Raw genomic sequence first — 17720 nt, forward strand, 5'->3', positions numbered from 1 at the left:
ACCGTAGGGAAAGAGGCTTACCAGACAGGTTGAACCCAGCTAGGCGTATGCCTGATGGGTCAACCAAGCTTTTGATGTAACACACCCAAGGAAAGGTACAGCAACCACGACTTCCAATATAGACCAATCTGGTAGGGATCTGTTAAAGTAGTGACATCAATAGGTATCCACCATAGGTATAATGACCGAAATTCATAAGCGGTTCCTCTCAATATGACATATGGCAAAAGGAGAAAAATGGGGCCACATAGTGTGATTCCTTTTTAAATGTAAAACATTTATTGAAAATATGATAAAATAGTCACTTACATTTGAGGAGACATTAAAATCATATGGATAAAACCAAGTAACGCAGTGGCATCAGCATAGCCCGTCCCTTAATTTGTTGTGTATTTATTTGCACATTTATATAGTGTATTAATTTTTTGGAAATAATCTCATTGTTTATTTCATGTAAATATATTAGCAATTGGATAGTTTCCAGTACAGACAAAGTCTCACATCCCTGGTATAAAATTCAAAGAAAGAAACAAGAGAGAAATCTCATGCAAATATAATGGGATTTGAACCTGAGACAATCAGTCTGTGAATAAGGCGAGCACCAACAACATCAGATTATTAAAAATCTATAGTTTATTACATAACACATAATTATATTACATAATAAATAGACCATACAGTGAGAAATCAAAAGAGCGTTGACAGGCAGGGAAACCAACATGTTTTGCAGATTGCTTCATCGGGGTTTATGCACATATCATTGATTTCATCTATATTTTATAAAATATAAAATATATAAATATATGTGAGTAGGCCATTATTATCTATTGTCAAACATCCATACAATACATATTATAAAATAGCTAAATTGCTTATAAATTAATTTTTTAGTTTTTTTTATATTATTTTTATTATAATATATATATATATATATATAATATATATTATTTTATTATATAGCTGAGCATCACATGACTCCCTAATCAGTAGTCCGCAGCTCCTATAACTCCCACGCAGCGACTAATTCCCGATAGAGGCCAGACCCACCCGGGATAAGCAGTGAGGAATTTGGATCGTGCTTGTTCGCCAGTCAATGTTTCTGCACCCAAAATCTATAAAAATGCATATATTATAAGTATAAACACGAAAAACAAAACAAAAAAAACGACCGCTGACAAAACTAGTGGTATGTACTAGGCATTGGGCTGCATTCACACATGATCGCGGGCAGAATAGCGACAGAAAGGACGCATTTTGCAATGCCATTGGTTCTAATGGCACCCCAAATTGCGCCGTGGTTCTCGCACAGTAAATTGCGCTGCAATTGCAGCAAATCGCTATGCTGTCACCCAAAAAGCAGCTCATGTTCCTTTTTGAGCAACAAGCATCATGCATTGCGATTTGCCACAATTGCAGTGCGATTTACCACACAACAATCATGGCAAAATTGCGGAAGTAATGGCACCGCAAATGCGTCCTGCCTTTTGCAGCCATTTGAAATCCCGAGGCGGAATTGCAGTGATTCGGCCCATGATCATGTGTGAATGCAGCCTTATGGTCTGTACACACAGTCGGACTTTCCGATGACAAAATCCATCAGATTTTTTCCGACGGATTTTGGCCCAAACGTACACACGGCCGCACAAAGTTATCGGAAAATCTGCTCGTTCTGAACGTGGTGATGCATTTAATTTATGTCCCTGTCCAACAACAGGTGCTCCAGTGGCGCAATCGGTTAGCGCGCGGTACTTATAAGACAGTAACTGGTGAGCAATGCCGAGGTTGTGAGTTCGAGCCTCACCTGGAGCACAGATTTTGGCAGCATTGTGAATTGTTTAGTATTGGCCCACTGGGGTCCTTGGTTTTAAGCCTATTCTGAAAAGGTGAACTAACACCCTCCCCACCCCTTACCTTTGTGGGCGATGAGCTGTCACTGCCCACACAGCTCTATGGGCAGTCCAGGGATTTGAAATCCCTACTCTTCTTTCAGCACTGCTTTCAGGATGGATCAGGTCGACTCTCTATGTAGGCACTTAGAGCTCATCACCCACAAAGGGAAGTACAGCCAGGACCAGGAGGGTGTAGGGTTCACCTTTTCATTTTTGTGAAGAGGTGAACTAACCCTTTAAAGCAGATAGTCTCCTGGCCAGGCTTTAAACCGAGGACTCCAGTGCTGCAACGCAGAAGTGCTAAACACTCACTTTTTAACCACTTCCTACTGGGCACTTTTACCCCCTTCCTGCCCAGGCCATTCTTCACCTTTCGGCGCTATCACACTTGGAATGAATGACAATTGCGTGGTCATGCAACACTGTACCCAAATGGTATTTTTTTTCACACAAATATAGCCTTTTTGGTGGTATTTAATCATTACTGGGTTTTTTATTTTCTGATAAGCAAACAAAAAAAACTGAAAATGTTGAAAAAAATAAACGTTTTCTTAGATTCTATTAAAATTTTTTGAAAACAGGTAATTTTTCTCCCTCAGTGATGGGCACTGATAGGCTGCAGCGATGTGCACTGATAGGCTGCACTGATGGGCATGGATAGCCAGTGTTCTGTCGAGAAGTGCCCTTATGTACTGAGCATGCGTCATACGGAACAGCTGGGCTGACGTAACCAGGGCATGTGCGCACATCGTAGGAGGTGTCTCTCGATGGGAGATACCATTTCACAGGCACAGTTTAAACCTATACAATCAACGGGGGGAGACCGTAGTTCTCAGATTGTGCATCGTTGCTGCTGGAGGAAGCTGGTGGCTGTGTTAAAAAACTGGTTTTGTCTGTGTTGCAACCCGCTCTTTCACACAGCAAACCCGCCCTGCAACACAGACAAAACCGGACCATCAGCGCACTGTAAAGCCGGCCAGCAACAGCGAGGCACAATGTGAGAACTATGGTCTCCCCCACTGATTGTATAGGTTTCAATTGTGGCCGTGAAATGGCATCTCCCATCAAGAGATGCCTCCTACGATGTGCACGTGCACCCTGGTCATGTCACTCCAGCTGATCGGCAAATCAGCTGAAGTGCAGCTCCGTCCTGCGCATGTGCGTGCACTATTCGATGGGGGCACTTCTCCACAGAACACCGGCACTGATGGGCAGCACTGATGGGCAGCACTGATGGGCGGCACTGATTGGCATCACTGATAGGTAGCACTGATGGGCACTGTTGGGGCTGCACTGCTCATCTGGTGTGAATATACAGTATTTAAAGAACTGCCTACATTTTCGGTGTTATATACACACCTCTGATAAATAAATAAAAACTGCTCTCGAATATAAAACGTTGCCTACATTTGTATATGTGGCCAACCTTTGGCTGACTTTAGGTAACAATTAGGCACTAAATAAACATATAACAAAATGTGATGCCTGTCACACATTCCTAACAACCGCCAACTGATTTCTGATGTCCAGAGCTGAAAGAGCTTAACCCTTAAGGACCGTAAGATTTGCCCTCTTAATGAACAAGCCATTTTTTGCGATACGGCACTGCGTCGCTTTAACTGACAACTGCGCGGTGGTGTGATGTTACACCCAAACAAAATTGGCCTTCTTTTTTACCCACAAATAGAGCTTTCTTTTGGTGCTATTTGATCACCTCTGCGGTTTTTATATTTTACGATATAAACAAAAAAAGAGCGACAATTTTGAAGAAAACCCAATATTTTTTACTTTTTGCTATAATAAATATCCCCCCCCCCCCCTCCAAAAAAAAAAATGTCTTCATCAGTTTAGGCCAATATGTATTCTACATATTTTTGGTAAAATAAAAATCACAATAAGTATATATTGACTGGTTTGCGCAAAAGTTATAGTGTCTATAAAATAGGGGATATATTTATGGCATTTTTATTTTTATTTTTTTACTAGTGATGGCGGTCATCAGTGATTTTTAGCAGGACTGCGACATTGTGGCAGCAAGATTGGACACTTTTGACACATTTTTGGGACCACTGACATTTATAAAGCGATCAGAGCTAAAAATAGCCACTGATTACTGTATAAATGTCACTGGCAGGGAAGGGGTTAACACTAGGGGACGATCAAGGGGTTAAATTTGTTCCCTGGGAGGTGTTTCTAACTGTGGGGGGAGGGGACTGACTGAAGTGCATTATTTCTTATAGAAAAGGGGGAAAGAAACTGCGCTAAGGAAAATTATACTAAATAAATGGCTGGAGAACTTATTCCCAACCATTAATTTGGAAGCCGCAATTCTCACGTATCACATAAATACAAAAACAAAGATTGGAAAAAATTTGAATCGCGCTACCCACATAATCCTAAAACTATGAAATCAAAAATTGACATGCATTAATATTCAAATCATGTGATAAAATCCTGTGCATATCATAACAGCAAGTGAAAAATGAGTCAAAATCCACAATTAAACTAAAAATCTAAAACATTGTGCCCATGAATTATAGAAATAAACATAAAAAATTGTGAAAACTAAGATAAAAAGTATATATGCTCAGTCAATAAAGTGTACAAAGTAAACTGGATTGAGAATCAAAAAAATCACGAATAAATCAATATACAACAGTGCACTGTGAAAAAACGTCCACAAACATGTGAGAAAATTATCTTCAAACTCTATGAGCAGGAAGTCGTGTTGAATCCACCACCAAACCAGCAGAATTGGACTCTTACCAAATCACCATGATTCCCCATAACAGAGAATCAAGGGGTGCATGAAATGGATCACAGCTTGGCTCCAAAGGACAGCAGACACATATAGCGATGCTTGGCAACCACCTCCCGGCCAGTCAGACCATCAAATAAAAAATAAAAGTGCTCCAAATAGTGTAAAATTTTACATATATTTATTAATTAAAAGAAAGCATTGCACTTACAATATATCAGTAAAACAAAAGCCCGAAGTCTGCTGTGCCAGCCGATGCCCGAACAGACAACCCGTCCTTGTGGGTATACGAATGGAGCATGAGGGGACGTCAGCGCATCGCTCCACCCTACACGTTTCGTAATAACTTACGTCGTCCAGGGGCACTATTTCTTATATTACATTGAAATGTCCCTGATGATTGAAGTGCATCACCAGGTGTTTGGAGTATATTTATCTGCTTTATCTAACTTCTTTATTTCCTTCCATCTCCTTCTTCCCTCAGACTCTAACCACACCCCCTTTAAGCCACGCCAAATATTTCGTTTAGACCACAGCCCCTACGCCCGCCACATTTTTCCACCCTTAGCTATACCACATCTACAAATGAATGCCCCTCCCCCTAATTATAGACCCCCTGCCTACAGGAAAAAAAAGTGCCCCTATACATTTTTTGAGAATGTTGGCAACTATGCAGTATAAGTGTGGTGGGCGCTCCTGAAGCGGTTAACCTAGATCAGCTTTAACTTTTCAGCTTCTACCAAAAACGAAAACACCAGTTTTAAGTGGACTGAGCCTTTAATGTTCTGGGATTTTTCCATCAACAGAAATCAAATACAGAAAATAAAATGTCAACAGTTGGATTATGCCTGCATGGCGAGACCGTCATCTTATTTCTGTGGCCGAATATAGACTTGGGAGTGCTGAGTTCCAATGGCAGTACTTATATAAAGTATGTGTGCAGAGCTTTGTTTACAAGATCCCATGTATGTACAAATGGATTCGTTTCACCGACTGAGAACTGGAGACACAGCCCATAGTTCCTCTACTCTAATCCGAGAACACATGATCTGTCTAGAGAGAGACAACACTAACACATAGAGGAAAGCTTGTACAGCTATTCAAATCAGTGCATTCTACCAAAGGAGCTTACAATCTAAAGACCTACCAAATACATAGACCACGGCCAACCTGATCAAATTTCAGTTTGCTTTCCTACACCATATTACCAAAAGTATTGGGACATGTGTTGCCTTTACACGCACATGAACTTTAACCGCTTACCGACCAGCTGCCGTCATTCTACTGCGGCAGGTCGGCACGATCCCGTGAACCATCGTAGCTATACGTCGGCTCGCGGCATCGGGATAGCAGGCGCGCGCACAGCAGGGGTGCCGATGATCGTGGCCGACTGTCGCAATGACCACCGGCCACAAGCGATCATGGGCACGAGGGACAGAACACGGAAGTGTGTGTGTAAACACACAAATCCTTGTTTTGTTCTGAGAGCAGTGACAGATTGTGTGTTCCTATTAGCTAGGAACCACGATCCGTCACTTTCTCTAGTCAGTCCCCTCCCCCTTCAGTTAGAATCACCTCCCAGGGAACACAGTTAACCCCTTGATCGCCCCCTAATGTTAACCCCTTCAATGCCAGTGACATTTTTACAGTAATCAATGCCTTTTTTGTAACATTGATAGTTGTATAAATGCCAATGGTCCCAAAAATATGTCCGTCATAATGTCGCAGTCACGATAAAAATCGTAGATCGCCACCATTACTAGTAAAAAAAATAATAAAAATGCTATAAATCTATCCCCTATTTTGTAGATGCTATCACTTTTGCGCAAACCACTCAATATACGCTTATTGCGATTTTTTACCAAACACTTGTAGAAGAATACATATTGGCCTAAACTGAGAAAAAAATTGCTTTTTAAAAAAAAAATGGGGAAATTTATTACAGCAAAAAGTACAAAATAATGTGTTTTTTTCAAAATTGTTGCTCTTTTTTTGTTTATAGTGCAAAAAATTAAAACCGCAGAGGCGATCAAATACCACCAAAAGAAAGCTCTATTTGTGAGAAAAAAGACGTCAATTTTGTTTGGGTGCAGCATCGCATGACCATGCAATTGTCAGTTAAAGCTATGCAGTTCCGAATTGCAAAAAATGGCCTGGTCATTCAGCAGCCAAATCTTAAAAATTTAAATTGAAAGCAGTCATGCTTTAAAACTCGCGGCAAACTACAGTACTTAATTTCCATAGGTAACGCTTTCAAAATTTATACAAGCTACCAGTTTAGAGTTACAGAGGCGACACCTCATGTATGTGTGGTTTGAACACCGTTTACATATGTTGGCGTGACCTTCGTATGCTTTCACCACTACACACACGCTCGGGGGGATGGGGGTGCTTAGAATTTTTTTTATTATTATTATTTATTTTATTCCATTTTTTTTATATTTTTTACACTGGCCTTTTAATTTTATTTATTTTATTTACCACTTTTATTGCTATTGCAAGAAATGTAAACATTCCTTGCGGTAGCAATACAGCATGACAGGTCCTCTTTATGGAGAGATCTGGGGTCTATAGGATCCCAAATCTCTCATTGACCTTTAAAAGCAAAAGGTAATAAAAAAAAGGAAACGATTTTTGTTCTTTTGCTTTAACAAAAAAGCACCCCTCGGTGCCACTCGGACTACTTTTTTCTTGTAGCGAATCTCCGACCGCAAAAAAACAATGCCGGGGTTATGGCATATTGCTGCAGCCATAAACCTGGTATTCCACTTGCCAACCAAGACATCATTTGTCTCTGGCTTGGTTGGCAAGTGGTTAGGGTGGCTATACACTAGTAGAATTTTGTTTAAAAATGTTTCATTCATTTAATGTACTGATTATTAGTGGAATCAAAATGATGTCCATTTTGGACCGCAGTGATGAGAACATTCCAAGGAATGGGATGGAAATTTTTCTCGAACTAATAAATTTCTAACAATTAATGTGCTTTTCATTCGATAAAGTCCATTCTTTCCAAAATTGAATGTTAAAAGCCGTTGAAAGAACTGAAAATTTTCATATGAATTTTTGTACAAATTTTTGGTTGAAAATTTGCTGGGAAATCTATTAGTGTATAGCCAGCTTTATTATATTATACAAAATTTATAAAGAGCCAACAGTTTACACAGTGCTTTACAATATAAAGGGAGACAATAGTTTACAATTTAATAAAATACAAGAGGGCTAAGAAGCCCCTGCTCATCATAAGAGCTTACAATCTATTAGGGTGGGGCAAGTAGTACAAAAGGTTGTAACTGTGGGGGATGAGCTGATGGAAGTGATAAATGATTAGTTGGAGGTGTGATAGGCTTCCATGAAGAGATATGCCACGTACACACGGTCGGAGAATCCGTCGGAATGCGTCTTATCGGACCATGTCGTCAGATAATCCGACTGTGTGTGGTATGCATCGGACTGATTCCGTCCGAATCTCCGTCGGACCCAATTTTCCAACATGTTGGAAATATTTCCCGACCAACTGGGCCGGTCGGACATAATCCGATCATGTGTAGAGAATTTTGATCGGACCAAGTGCCACGCATGCTCAGATCAAATTCCTACATCAAAGCTATTGGTTGCTAGCCTGAATCTAGTCCCATCGTAACGAAATTACGTCATCACGTTCTGAAAGATTGGATTTTTCAACAACTTAGTCCGACCGTGTGTATGCAACAGTTTTGGACACAATCCGTCAGACTAAATCTGACGGACAAAATCCGACGGATTTGGTTGGCAGAATCTCCGACCGTGTGTACAGGGGCATAGAGTTTTCAGTGATCACCTAAAGGCAGTCAGAGTAGGAGATGGCTGGACAGATTGATGTAAAGAGTCCCACAGGATGGGAGAGGCTCAGGAGAAGTCCTGGAGACGAGCTTGGGAGGAGGAGACAATGGAGATGGAGAGCAGGAGGTCTTGGGAGGAGTGGAGAAGATGGTTTGGGTGATATTTGGAGACAAGATTGGTGATGTAGCTCGGGGCAGAGTTGTGACTATCTTTGTATGTCGTGGTTAGTATTTGGAAATAATTTGCTGGGCAATTGGGAGCCAGTGTAGGGATTGGCAGAGAGGAGCGGCAGAGGTTGGTAAGGTAGATGAGTCTGGCAGCAGCATTCATGATAGACTGAAGAAGGGAAAGCCTATGAAGTGGTAGGCCTATGAGAAGGGAGTTGCGAGAGACAGATAACAAGGGAGTAAATGAGTAGCTTGGTGTTTTCATTAGTTAAAAAGGGGCGAATTTTAGACATGTTATGGGTGTGAAGTCTACAAGCTTTTGACAATGATTGGATTTGGGGCTTTAGGAAGCTGTGTGCTTGGGCCCATAGAAAACCATACAACTGCATTCAGATTAGTATAAGATTTACTGATAAAAACGGCATGTGTATCACGGCGATGTAGAGGAACCCATATATAGTAAAGCCATCTCACAATTGACTTTATTGTGCAACATTGATAACTCACTTCATCATCAACCCCTTACCATTGTACCAGGGGCAAATTTAACGCTGCACTTAAAATTTTTCTAGCAGGCAGTTTTTGGGTCTTTTTGACTCCCCAGCCATAACCTGATTGGTTATCCTGTCTCAGACTCTCAGAGGAATAAAGCAGATGGACTCTCTGGTCCTCCCAGCACTTTGTCTGTCCTGGCAGCTGGGTTTCTTTGCTGTCACCTCTCGGTGTAAGGGACATCTGGTTTGCAGTAAGCAGATGTGATGATGGGGGTAGGAAGCTGAGTAAACAGTGCTGGGGGGGAAGGGGACCATTGGAGTGAAATATGTCAGGAATTCAGCCCCCCCCCCCCCCCCCCCCCCATGGTGATGTCCTTATTAGCCTTCTTCTATAAAGTAGCCCCTCCACTCTGTGCCTCTTTCTAATGCAAACTAACTGGCAACATGTGAACCGTGTAGAGCTTCCATACCCTGCCATACATGGAGCTATGTCTAAATAAACTTCAAATTCTTTGTACATTCAATGACTGGATGAATGTCATTTTGAAAGTAGTTTTAGCTTCCTATTAGCAATCGATTTTAGAATGAATGGAATTTCCAAAATGAAATCCATACATTTCAAAAATATATTTGTTCGAGATCATTTTTTTCCATCTTGCACCTTCAATTTTCTCATCATTGTGGTTGAAGATGAACACTGATTTGATCCCACCGATGATTAGAAAATCAAATGAACACAATTAAAAGAAAACATTTTTAACAAGACTCTACTAGTGTATGGCCAGTTTTAGGCTAGGGTCACCCTTGTGCATCTGAATTTTCCATGCATACTTTTAAACTACATTCACACTTGATTAATATGCCTGGCGATTAAAAAAAAAATATTTTTTGCACTTTTTGCTTTTTTTTACTAGTTTTGGAGCAATGGGGGAGATTTACTAAAACTGTAGAGTGCAAAATCTGGTGTAGCTGTGCATAGTAGCCAATCGGCTTCTAACTGCAGCTTCTTCAGTGAATCTTTGTCCATAAAATCTGGAAGCTGATTGGCTTCTATGCAGAGCTGCACCAGATTTTGCACTCTCCGTTTTTAGTAAATAACCCCAATGTGTGAAACAGGAGTTTCTTTTGGGGTAGAATTGTGCATTTATGGCAAAAATACTTCTATTAATGGATGGCCTAAAAAAAAAATAAGTTTTTTTCAGACACTCCTATTGAAGTCTATGGGACTACAAAAACACCTAAATCTGCCTGAAAAGAAGCTCCTGTACTTTTTTGAGTGATGGGTGTCTGAGCACTCAGGGGTGAACAGGCACCATTTAAAATAATGGGCTTTGTGCTACAAAACCACTGAGGTGTGAATGGAGCTTTGGGCTAGGATGTCAGTGTCCATCCCAGTGCCAATAAGGCAGACCATAGATGGTGTGAATTTTTTTCCTACAACCATGGGTTTTGAAACCATCAACACTCTCCTGCAGAGACATTGTGTTCTCCTGGTTGGGACAGCTTCCCCCAAACAACCTACCCCCCCCCCCCCTGCCGGGGGAACAATGATTATTGCTTCTGGCTGTAGCAGACGCTAGCAATAATCGCAAGTAAATCAATTAGGCTGGTTATACCCAAGTTAATTGAGCAATCAACTTGGTACATTCAGCCTGTCATACATGATTCGGATCTCAGCTGGTTCCTGCTGAACCTAGCGAAATTCGAACCATCTATGGCCGGCCTTAGTGTCAGATTGCCTGCTGCACTCTCACAGTCTCACTAAGTCGCTGATCAACTAGCATAAAAAAATAAAATAAAATTCTAGTATATATATATATATATATATATATATATATATATATATATATGTATATATATATATATATATATATACCATAGTTTGTAGACGCTATAACTTTCTCGCAAACCAATTAATATACACTTGGCATTTAATATGGGAAGGTTCCCCCAGTGGGGTTTTTCCACAGCAGGGTAAGTAGATTAAAGAAATAAATTGTTAAAAAAAAGGTTCTTTGTTGAAAAGTTATCATCGTAACTTGAACACATTGCCATTAAAATATGAACTCTGGTCGGAGGATATATTGCCATTCAAAAGTACACAAAGAATGTAAACATAAAATGATACACAGCAATGTGTATCAAATGTCTGTTGTATAGGATTCCTGACACGATTCGCCCTGAATAGTCAATCAGAACTTCAACGTCACCGGACTCCTCCCCCCTTCCCTTCGTTAGCAGACGGAGGCACTTGGGGAAGGGGGGAGGAGTCCAGTGACGTCGCTGTCCGTGATGTCACCAGATCTCCGACGGAACTCCCTGAAGCCGGCGGAGAGGTGAGTACCGATCAAAAGAATTTTGATCAATCAAAAAAAGGAATCGATTAATCGAGGAATTAATCTTTAATTTCCACAGCCCTAATTTTTAGCATTTTAATTATCAACATATTAAACAAAGAGGGTTTTTGATGTGTATATGAGAAATTTACATGGGATATTACCAATAATGTTGGATGTTCTTTGGCCACTCGCATTCCAAGGAGGATACCACATCACCCACTATGTCTTACAAGGAGTGACACTGACAAATACCCACTGAGGTCTTTCCCATGCTATACACTTGCCTTTTTTTTTTTTTTTTTTTTTTACCAAAGACATATAGCAGAATACATTTTGGCCTAAATTTATTTAGAAATTGGATTTTTTATTTTTTTTATTGGATATGTTTTTTTTTTTTTTTGGTCTTTTATATACTAAAAAAAAATCAGTGGTGATCAAATGCCACCAAAAGAACACCCTATTTGTGTGAAAAAAAGACACAAATGACAAATTGAATTTGGGCACAGTGTGGCATGACTGCGCACTTGCCAGTTAAAGTAGCACAGTGCTGAATAGCAAAAAATGATCTGGGCATGAAGGGGGTAGAATCCTCTGTCACTCAAGTGGTTAATAAAGGAAACAATAGAGGGCGCCAACTAAGTGCAGTATATAGGAAAAGAATATAAAAAAATCACAAGTGGCAGCTTACAAGATGCATAAGAATAAGAGCATGCCATCCACCCAGTGCAGTTTGCTGTTGAGCCTCAGTGTGTCTTCAGGAACCAGGAAGCAGATGCCGCTGTCGGGAGCGGTGCAGGACACAGTAACAAAACTGGAAATCCTGGAGCCACCCTGGAGCCCATAGACTGCTCAGGGCTGGAGGTGACGTCACATGGGGGTGGGGGGGGGGGGGGGGCTGGCGCAGTGTGGGGAGTGTGGCTACATGTTTCGGAGCGTAACTGCTCCTTTTTCAAGCATTGCCACCCAAATGCACTTTGCTAACGCGTGTGCGGTGGCATACACCCAAAACAGTGGGGTTGATTTACTAAAACTGGAGAGTGCAAAATCTGGCGCAGCTCTGCATAGAAAGTTTTTTTTTCTTTTTTTGACAAAGTATAATTGAACAAGCTGAAGTTAAAAACTGATTGGTTTCTATGAACAGCTGCACTGTATTTTGTACACCAGTTTTAGTAAATCAACCCCTTTGATGCAGCATGATTTAAAAAAAAAAAAAAAAAAAGGTTATGCACTGGGTCATGCATTTCTTTAGTGCGATTTTTGCGCACTCATTGAAATGAATGGGCTGTCCTAAACATGATGCAAGAAATTGTGCTTCAATGCGCGCACACAGTCGTTCCCGCACAGGCATTTTTTTTTTTTTGTGCTTTTATCCTTTTTCGTGTGTTTTGAAATCTATGGGTCGAAAAATGCACCATGCCCCACGAAAAAGCAGCGCACACATCTATTTTCCAAATCGCACAGGTAAGAACAAGCCGCATAGACAATAACCAAATTCCTCTTGTAGTCACACAATGGCCAAAGTACAACAATTGCAGAGGTATAAATTAATGATAATCGTACCACATAGTCAGCAACACACCTACCGAATAGTACTGTGGGGTCCAGAAAAAACATTTCCACTATGCTGCAAAATATATTACACCAAATGTGGTCATTTTGTTCTAATTTTTACTTGCAGTGATGTTTACATTCTGAATCCTGTTGAGAGACGTGTGTTCAATTTTACTTCCAGTGACAGTGCGATCCCATAATGCACCTGTACTATACTGGGTGTATACAGGCATGTCTGTGCAGCACATGTTAATGCAAATATTTTGTTGTGGGTGAGTTTTAACCTCTCCATAGCTCCAGTCCTGCTAGTAGATAAACATTAGAAACAACAGAATTCTAGCCCAATGCCAGTCATTTTTTTTTTTTATTTTTTTTTATTTTGAACAGTATTAAAGCTAAACTCCGGGCACAAAATCATACTGGAATACTGCAAAGATCTGGAAGAAATACACACAGCACACCCTGGGAAAACAGCTACATACACAGATAGAATGCAGATGTTTCTGTCCATCCAGTCCTGTTTTAGAGGCACAGTCCCACAGTGCAGTGCCCATTTTTTTATTGCAGGCTCTGCCTTTACCACAAGTTGATCGACTTCTCATGAACGGACCTGCTGGAAAATTTCCATTCGATCAGCATTTGCAGCCAATTGTCTGCAGTGCTGATCAGTGTACTCTGAGGACAGGGGAGTCCCGCTGTCAGAATGCAGTAGCACAGTGGGGAGGATTCACTTATCATTTTCATGTACGGAGCCATGTACAGAAGGCATGTCCAAAGTCCAGCCTGTGGGCCAATTGTGGCCCGTGTTCTGGTTTAATGTGGCCCTACTGGTAATTTGGATATATATATATCTTTTGTGAGCCCCCCCCCCCACACACACACACACACACATCGCCGCGTGGCCCTCAGGGATTCATACAGAAGAACCTCCTGTTTACTCGGCGGCCTCTGTAATAGGAAGTTCCCGTCTCCTGGGCTGGCATTGGATGACTGTTCTGTCTATCAAAGGAGGCGGGGGCTTTGTATTAAAGAGGCCGCAGAGTAAACGGGAGATTCTCCTGTATGTAATCTGTTGGCTCTTGTCCCCCCCCCCTCCCTATCCCCTCTAAGACTGCAGATGGCCATCGATCAGGCTGCACTGATGGCAAAAGTGAGGCTGCATTCAGTGGCTGCATTCACGGCAATCGTGAGGCTGCATTCATGGCAATGGTGAGGCTGCAGATGGGCACTGATTATGCTGCATTGATGGGCACTGACCCTTATTTTGCTTCACAATTCTTTATTTAAAATGTACGTTTTTTTTCCTGAAACTTCCCTCTTAAAGTGAAGGTGCGTGTTATATGCCGATAAATACAGTATATCCAAATAACATGCCCGAGCTCATCCTTAGACTCGTCAGACCACACACAGCCACAAAGGCAAGAGAATTCTTGTTGTTGTGCATGTGCACCAATGATGGGGCACTATTCCTCCCACTAATACCAATGATGGGGCACTATTCCTCCCCACTAATACCAATGATGGAGGCTATTCCTCCCACTCTGTAGACTCTGTAGACTCTGATGTAATGGGGAACTCTGCACACTGTCTGGGAACTACTCTGATTAAAGGGGGATGCTGGGAACTATGATGTAAGTCCCCTCTTTACATCAGAGTCCTTAGTGTTCCTCCTTTAATCAGATTTCCCAGAGTTTTCCCTTATATCAGAGTCTGCAGAGCTCCCCCTTACAGTGTATGGGAACTCTGTGGATTCAGATGTGATGGGGGCACTATTCCTCCCATTAATACAAATGATGGGGCACTATTCCACCCACTAATCCAATGATGGGGTATTGTTTACTTCCATTGGCACCAGGACATTTTCTACTCTCACTGGCCACAGTCTGGCCCCCTCAAAGTCTGAAGGACAGTAAACTGGCCCTTTTATAAGAAAGTTTGGAGACCCCTGCTATAGAGCAGAGGTGTCCAAACTTTTCAGGACAAGGGCCACATTGTATATTTTACAAATATTCCTGACAAGAAAAAAAATATCAGTTTTATATATTAATAAATTATACATGAATAAATACATTTTACTTGGATCTTTTTTGGAAAATGTATGATATGATTCAGAACAAAAGAGAAAGAACTTAAGTAAAACAAAGCAACGTCCTCCATACATCAGGGTCTACATCAGAGCCCCTTTAAATGAGGGTCTCCATCAGTGTTTCCCCTTACATAAGGGTCCCCATCAGAACCTCCCTCATATCAGAATATCAGAGTCCACCCTAGTAGTCCCCCCTTATATTTGGGTCTTCATCCGAGTCCTCCTTACATCATGGTCCCCATCAGAGTCTCTCTTACATCAATGTCCCCATCAGATTCCATCTTACATCAGGGTATGTATCAGGGTCCCCCCCATTACTACAGTGCCCCCATCAAAGCCCCCCTTCCATCAGGGTCTATATCCAAGGCTTCTCCTTACATATAGGTCCCCACCTGGATCCCCAAACTGTGCACACGTACAATTGTGACTCAACCACCTATTTTCAATACCTGTGTGAATGAGCCCACAATACAGTACAGTGTAAAGCTTATTATATTGGAATATAAATGGTTGATATCTATGATTAGCTGTACTCTCAATATTTTAGTTTTTTCTTCAAGACAGTTCCCAGAGCACCCCTTACATCAGAGTTCCCCTTTACACCAGAGTCCGCAGCTTTCCCCCTTACATCAGAGCACCCCCCCCTTAAATCAGGGTTTCTCAGAGGTAAGGGGTTCACTACAGATGCTGATAAAAGGGGGGCTTTGTTGAGCAGAGACCCCCTTACATCAGAGTTCCCTCTTAGTGTAGGTGGAAATTCTGCTGACTGAGATATAAGGGGGGACTCTGTAGACTCTGATGTAATGGGAACTCTGCAGACTCTCTAGGAACTCTGATTAAAGGGGAATGCTGGGAACTGATTTAAGTCCCCTCTTTACATCAGAGTCCTTAGTGTTCCTTTTTTAATCAGATTTCCCAGAGTTTTCCCTTATATCAGAGTCTGCAGAGCTCCCCCTTACAGTAAAGGGGAACTCTGTGGATTCAGATGTAAAGGGGCACTCTGCGGATTCAGATGTAAAGGGGAACTCTGGAGATTCAGATGTAAAGGGGAACTCTGGAGATTCAGATGTAAAGGGGAACTCTGGAGATTCAGATGTAAAGGGGGAACTCTGTGGATTCAGATGTAAAGGGGAACTCTGCTGATTCAGATGTAAAGGGGATTTCTGCCTATTCAAATATAGGTGGAGACTCTTGTGATTACCTTCATATGATTAGAAATGTTATTTAATGACAAAATATATGAATAGTGTATAGTTGAAAAAACAATTGCGATGTGCCGCTAAAGTGTCTGGGTTTGACTTGAAGAAAAGGTGCCAACCCTAGTCTGTAGCCACGTCTATAGGCTGCCAACACGCAGCTCCAAGGCTGATGGAGGCACAGAAATGAGTGGCTCAGCATGCAGGATGGGTGTCAGTCCCTTTGTGAATGAGTCCTCACACCCTCACTCCATTATGGACTTAGTTCTAGTGACAAATGGAAATGACACCTTAAGTTTGGTCATCTGAATGGTCCACTTTCTTCACAAACCCAAAAACGAAAGTGTTTATTTCCTAGCAGTAGCAGTGAGTGTCAGTGTGCGGTAATGTGTAGATTTCCTGAGGAATGTGAATAGTAGTCCTGTCAGGCCTGGGGAGGAGGACATGTGAAATGAAATGGTGCTGAGAGGGGGAGGGAATCACACAAACACACAAGAGGTGGAGGGAGGCACACTGCTCAATACACAGCACAGGGACCACAACTCAGGGACTGCTGGAGGCACAACACACAACTGACTGACTGGACACACCAAGTCCTGGACCCGGGTTAGTAACAGTAATCTTCTCACTATTGTATGCATGGTCCTGACAGGAAAGCTTTCAGTGCCCACAGTGCCTTGGGGTACAGCACCTAATCATTCGCTCTCTGTATGTAGTCTGCCCATGTGTACATTGGGGACTTCCCCCATTTGTTGCTGATTTTGTAGGGACAGTCCCGGATTGTCCAGAGTTGTCCCTCATCAGATTTGTCTCCAGTTTTCAAATCCATCTTTTGTTCTTTTATTTCCCTTTCTCATTTTCACTCTTTTCTCTTTATTCTTCCACTCTCTCTCTCTCCTTTCTCTCTCTCTCACTCTCTTCTCTCCTTTTTTTCTTTCTCCTTTCTCTCTCCTTTTCCTCTCTTCTCTCTCTTTTCTCCTTTCTTTTCCTCTCCTCTTTTCGCTATCTAATTTCTCTCTTTCTCCCTCTTTTCGCAAATTATTTTTTCTCTTCTATCTTCTCTCTTTTACTTCTTTCTCAACCCCCCCTTCTCTCCGCCCCCTCTCTTTTCTCTCTCCTCTTTTTCTCTCTTCTCGCTCTCTTCTTTTTTCTCTCTTCCCTCTCTCCTCTCTCTCTTCTCCTCTCCTTTTTTCTCTCTTCTCTCTCTCTTTTTTTCCTCTCTCCTTTCTTTTCCTCTCCTCTTTTCGCTATTTAATTTCTCTTTCTCCCTCTTTTTGCAAATTTTTTTCTCTTCTATTGTCTCTCTTTTACTCCTTTCTCCTTTTTTTTCCTCTCTTCTGTCTCTCTATCTCTTTCCTTTTCCTCTCCTCTTTTCGCTATTTCATTTCTCTCTTTCTCCCTCTTTTATCGCGCATTTT

At 41.6% G+C, this 17720-nt stretch overlaps 1 protein-coding gene and 1 non-coding gene across 3 annotated transcripts in view; both read left to right on the forward strand.

Annotated features, from left to right (window-relative positions):
• Positions 1-17720, forward strand: part of P2RY11 (purinergic receptor P2Y11) — a 102929-nt gene that overhangs the window by 39225 nt on the left and 45984 nt on the right. Inside the window, exon 1 of one of the 2 annotated variants that reach the window (XM_077470184.1) lies at positions 16800-16908. The exons of the other annotated variant lie outside the window; for it this stretch is intronic. The gene's annotated coding sequence lies outside the window, so the exon portion shown is untranslated. Of the gene's footprint in view, positions 1-16799; positions 16909-17720 lie in introns of those variants that run through there. 2 annotated transcript variants of the gene reach the window in all.
• On the forward strand, positions 1717-1809 carry TRNAI-UAU (transfer RNA isoleucine (anticodon UAU)). The gene is given in 2 exon segments: positions 1717-1754; positions 1774-1809. It is a non-coding gene; the product is annotated as a tRNA-Ile (tRNA).

This window comes from Lithobates pipiens, unplaced genomic scaffold (genome assembly GCF_037356315.1).
Source record: "Lithobates pipiens isolate NorthernLeopardFrog02 unplaced genomic scaffold, aLitPip1_a1.2 Scaffold_8, whole genome shotgun sequence".
NCBI classification, from domain to species: Eukaryota; Metazoa; Chordata; class Amphibia; order Anura; family Ranidae; genus Lithobates; species Lithobates pipiens.